Below are 6,000 nucleotides of genomic sequence, written 5' to 3' on the forward strand. Positions count from 1 at the left end.
TGAAAAGTGGCTCTTTTTGCTTTTTGCCCTGGATTTGCCTGCCTGCCACTTTTACTTTTCACCTTACTACTTTTTGCTTCTACCCTCATTTTACACCCCTCTGTCTCTCTGCACTTGTTCTCATCATCCCCCTGCCACATTAGTTTAAATCCTCCTGAACAGCAGTGGCAAATGCCTTGAAGTGCAAGGTCATGAGTTTGTAAAAGAGGTTCATTCAATACCTTATAATAATGGGGTAAAGGCTGTCCTTGAACCTGGTTCATTTCAAAACATCATTTCAGATATTTGTATCTTCTGCCTGCTGGAAGGGGGGAGGAGAGAGAATGTCCCAGATGGATAGGGACTTTGATTACCAAGGAACATGGAGAGGTGGCTGGTTTTCATGATGTGGACAACCCTCTGCAGTTTATTTAAGCAGTGCTGTTGCCAGACCAAGACACGATGCATCAAGGTAGGATGCTTGCTACGGTGCAGGCCAATACAGTAGAGGTACTGGTGCACTTCCTTACCCATGGCATCTATGTTGTGGGACTAGGACAGGATACTGGTGATATCTACATCTAGAAACTTGAAGCTCTCAATCATTTCCACCTCAGCACCATTGATGTAAACAAGAGGACGTACACAGCTCCAGTTTCTGAAGTCAGTGGTTCGCTCCTTTGGGTTAGCTGACATCGAGGGAAAGGCTATTGTCATGACAACATGTTAGTCCATTTATCCATATCCTTTCTGTATTGTAACTCATCATGATTTGAGAGTTGTTATGAGATTTTTGAAATTGGATGTGTTGTTGACAATGAGAGGATTGGCATGGGCCACAGGATGAAACATAGATTTACTGAGTTTGGCCCATTCGTCCATTCCTAGAAAGATGCCTATCTTAGCTAATTGGATTTCCCTGCATTTGCCCCATATCCCTTTAATCCTTTCTTCTGTATCTACCTGACCAAATGTCTTTTAAACAATACAACTGTACCTATTTCTACCAGCTTTTCTGGTGGGTCATTTCATATTACCCACCCTCTGTGTGCTATGTGTGCCCCTTGGATTCCTCTCATTAGCACTGGACCTTGGGGCAGAAGGTCCCGAGTTCGAATCCAGTCGGCTCCCATGCACGCTTTCCATCCATTCTGGGTTGAGTTCTCGACCTCATAAAAAAAGAAATTGCCTGCTACAGAAATATCAACAGCAAAAAAACTGATGGCCTATGCTCTCTCGTGAGTTGAAAGGCAATTTCTTCCTCTCACCTTAAGCCAAATCTCTCTTGTCTTAGACCTGTATCCTAGGAAAAAGACTGATACCTATCATAAGAAGTAGGAGCATAGTATCATAACGATGCTTCTCAGCTTCATTCTCTGCAGGGATAACAGTTCCAGCTTATCAAATCTCTGCTTATAACTCACACACTCCAGTCCCAACAACATCATTGTGTATTTTCTCTGCACTTTTTATCTTAATAATACCTTTCTTCTCACGTGGGGTCTAGATATGTGCATAATACTCCATTCAACCTAAACAAAGTTATATACTACTGTAACGTGACGTTCCAACTATGGCCAACGAAGGCAAGCACACCATAACCCTTATTTACCACCTTGTCCACATATGTTGCCATGCTCAGAAAACTGTATTCTTTTACCATGAGGTCTTTCTACTGTACAAAACTCCCCAGTGCCCTGCCATTGACTGTGTATGTTGTGGTTTGGTTTAACTTCCCAAAATGCATTGGTTTACACTCATCTAAGGTAAATTCCATCCATCATTTCTCTGCCCCCCCCCCCACCATTCCCAGTTTTTCAATATCCTGTCGTAACTTGGAGCAACTCTATTTCACTTCACTATGCCATCGGTTTTTGATTCATCTGTAAACTTACTGATCTTTCCACCTACATTTTCATCTCAACCATCTCAATGATGGGCAGTGACGCTTCAGAGTTTAATTCTGATTGTTTGGTGTGAGGTGATGCCCTTTGGGAGATCTACTAAGAGTAGACTTTGCACGGCGGCAGAGCCAAAGGGAATATTGATGATAAAAGGAACCTTGGTTTACAGGAGCAGGGATCCCATAAAATGGCATCATGAGTAGAAAATGGAATAAGGAAAAAAAATAGGATACTAACTTTCATTAGCCAAGCAGAGCAGAGCACAGAGGATATGGTACAACATCAGTCAGGCCACAACAGGAGTCCTGCACACAGTTCTGGATGACAATTTATAGGAGGGCATGATTGGGTGCAGAGGAGATTCATTGGAATGGATTGTTTCAGCTTAACAAGGGATTGGTTGAGCCTGTTTTTATTCCCCTTGGAGCAGGTGGATTTGAAGGGAAGTCTGACTGTGGTATGCCAAATTATAAAAGAAACAGATAATGTAGATAGTAGGAAACTTTCCCATAACAGGGACATTTAAAATTAGGTTAAGTGTAAAGAATTAGAGATATTGAGGGAATCTCAGGTGAAAAATTTTAGCCGGGGTGGAACCTGGACTGCACTGCCTGTTTCTGGATTTCAATTCATCATTCAATACTATTGCCCCAGCAACTTTGGTTAACAAACTGCTACTCCTTGGTCTAAATACATCACTGTGCCACAGGGTGTTGGACTTCCTAATGAACAGACCTGAGATAGTCAGGATGCACAGCCGGTTCTCCCTCCCCATCATCCTCAAACATGGATGCCCCCCAGGGCTGTGTGTGCTGAACCCACAGCTGAACAGTCTGCTCACACATGACTGCACGGCCCAACATCCGAGTAATCATATTGTATAGTGCACTGATGTGAGGCATCACCAGTAAAAGCCCACAGAAAAGAGGTCAAAGAGCTTGAGGCTTGCCACCAAGCAAGTAACCTCTTTCTCAATATTAACAAGACAAAGGAGATGGTTATTGACTTCGGGAGAACTCGCGCCACTCACACCTGCTTTACATCGCTGGCAGTTTCAAACTCTGGGTGTGTTCGTTTCAAATAACCTCTTATGGTCACAGAAAATATCCTGCACAGTCAGGAAAGCTCACCAACATCCCTGCTTCCTGAAGAGAGCTGGACTATGCACATCTATACTCATGTTCTTCCACAAATGTGCAGTAGAGAGCATCCTATCAAGCTACATCACTGCATGATGTGGACAGGAAGACTCTATAAACGGGTAATCAAAACTGTCCAACGCATCGGCCTACACACCAGCAAGGACATACAGTGTATACAAAAAGGTGCCGGTAAAGGGTAACAGAATCAGGTAGTTCAACCACCTGGATCCCACTCACCTTGCTCATGGACTGTCTGTCCCACTCCCATCAGGGAGGCTACGTAGAATCCACGTTAGGAGCACCAGAACAGTTAATTTCCTCGAGCAGTAAGGCTCAAACCTCCACCCACTAACCCACCCCTCCATGCCCCCAAACCACCACTACTTTATCATTTCCTATCAGTCACCTTATGTACAGACACTACTGTGCCTAGCGTCACTTGATGTACACACAGTCATTCTATATATATATATATGTTGGTGCATGGCCAAGTGGTTAAGGTGTTTGTCTAGTTATCTGAAGGTCGCTAGTTCGCGTCTTGGCTGAAGCTTGCGTGTGTGTCCTTGAGCAAGGCACTTAACCACACATTGCTCTGCAACGACATCGGTAGCATGGAGAGGGGAGACTTGCAGCTTGGGCAACTGCCGGTCTTCCATAAAAAAAACCTTGCCCAGGCTTGCACCCTGGAAACTTTCAGAGGTGCAAATCCATGGTCTATCAAGATATATCTACATATATATCTATCTCATGTATTGATATTTATTGTGATGTACTATTGTTGTTATTATCATTGCATTCTTTATCTTTTTGTGTTTTTTCGTGCTGCATCAGATCTGGAGTAACAATCATTTCATTCTGTTCCAGGAAATGATATTGGATCCTGAGTGTGTGGTGGTGGTATGTACTCTCACAATATTTTAAAAGTTCCTAGACCAGCATTAGAAATGCCAAGGCATAGATAGGTATAGACCAAATGTTGGTAGATAAAAAAGGCATAGATAGGTATAGACCAAATGTTGGTAGATAAAAAAGGCATAGATAGGTACTTGGTCAGCCTGAGGATGGAAGGCTAAACTCCGTACATGACTCTGATTCTGTGATAAATTTGATAGAGGGACTGTATGATATTGCATTTCCTTGCAAACTGGTACAAAGAAATCTTCCCAATTGCAGCAAGCATCTCTGCACTAAAATAAAGGTGAAAGAAAAATACACTGATGTTCCTTCTACAGAAAAAGGTGGGAAACGGGGTAGATACAGGTTAAAGCTCCCTCACTCTCCCATCATACACTCCCAGAAAAAGTAGAAAAACTGGATCAGACACCAAATAGAGCTCCCCTTACAAAAAAAAAGAGAACTTCAAAAGAAAAACTGCTAGGGGATAAACAGCAGAAGAAATGCCCTCTTTTTATTATTAACTTAAAACATACTATAGATGGAAGTCCAGCAGCTCACTCTGAATATTAAAATGGCCTCTGTTCACTGCATTAACTCTGCTTCTATACTCTTTTTTTATTCATCTTTATTTCTCTCTTACCTGTCTTGCAAATGAGAGCAACCAGAATGTTTAGAATTTCTATATGTTGGCAAAATGCAGCTTAATCTAAAGTGAATTCTTCTGACTGAATAATAGTCAGTAACTGTGTGGAAAATTGACTATTTCAGATGATTGTGCATCTTTGGCTGGAGCCATTAGGTATTCGATCTAAATAGCTGGTCAACCATATGATTTCCTGGCTCTGGGCAAGTGAGCCAGCATTGTTCCAGTTGTCTGCCTCTGGTAAGCCCACGTGGGTCAAGCAAATCTTTCTCCAGCACCATGATGACAGATGTTTGAGATCAGTTTGGGAAGCAGATAAGTGAAGGACAAGGAGAACAGAAGGCATTCACTAAAATGAAGAAATATGGCAGAAACTAGGATGAGATCTGGAATATTTTGATCTCAAAACTGCTGCAAGTTTTTAATCAGGAAAAATTACATCTATTGACAGATAACTAAGGCCATTAATTTCTAAACATCACAGAAAGTTATGAAATATTTTTCATATGAACAGAATCTATCATAGCCTCTACAATGGAAGAGGATAAAGAGATTCAGGATAGGCATAATTAATCACATATACTTCTACATCTTCGCATTCTATAACTGAGTAACTGAAGTTCCAAGTCAAATGATACATGAGCAAGTCCACTGATGGGACAGCTACAACTGGGAGGCAAGGAGTTTTGATGGATTCAGACTTATTAAATGAGGTGGATTTTGCTCAACTATGATTTAAAGCAGTACAGAGACAATTATTTCACCAAGGTTAATGGGAAAAAGTTATAGATGAATTATGCATAAGTATGCAACCTGATAGCAGATCTGGAGATAAATCACTCAGATGAGACTAATGAAAGGAGCTGCCAACTTTAAGATGATCATGGGGGAAATGGATGTAAGTCCATCACTGATGTGTACAAAATCCAAACATTGACTTTGCATTTATTTAATTCTGCCAGTAACAGTAACATGTTAAGTGCAGATACACAGTTAAATGTTTCAACAGAGTTATTGAATTTTTTTGGCAGAATCATTGGAATACCATATGCTTTCCATCCCTTTGTAAAGTATTTGGGCTCTGTCATCATCTTGTCATTGTAATAGTCCTATAAGATTGGTGGCTCACATCTGGCTAGTTCATAATGTATGTTGTCAATTTAGAAATTTCATATAATTGACGTAAAAAGATATGGGACTGCAGTGAAAGATCTACAGATAACTGAAACAAAAGTATACAGCAATATGGGGTCGATCTAAAGTTCCAGATTTAACTTGCAATGGAACACATACTGCAGGCAGAATGTTGTTTCTGAAAGACTTTAATATTTTCCAGATTTAGAGGAAAATGCAACCAAAATGACTGCTCCACTCTGCAGGATGACGGCAAGAAAACTGTGGTAATAGCACTTGATGAAACAATTTGTCCATCACT

This window comes from Hypanus sabinus, chromosome 2, assembly GCF_030144855.1.
Source record: "Hypanus sabinus isolate sHypSab1 chromosome 2, sHypSab1.hap1, whole genome shotgun sequence".
Classification (NCBI taxonomy): domain Eukaryota; kingdom Metazoa; phylum Chordata; class Chondrichthyes; order Myliobatiformes; family Dasyatidae; genus Hypanus; species Hypanus sabinus.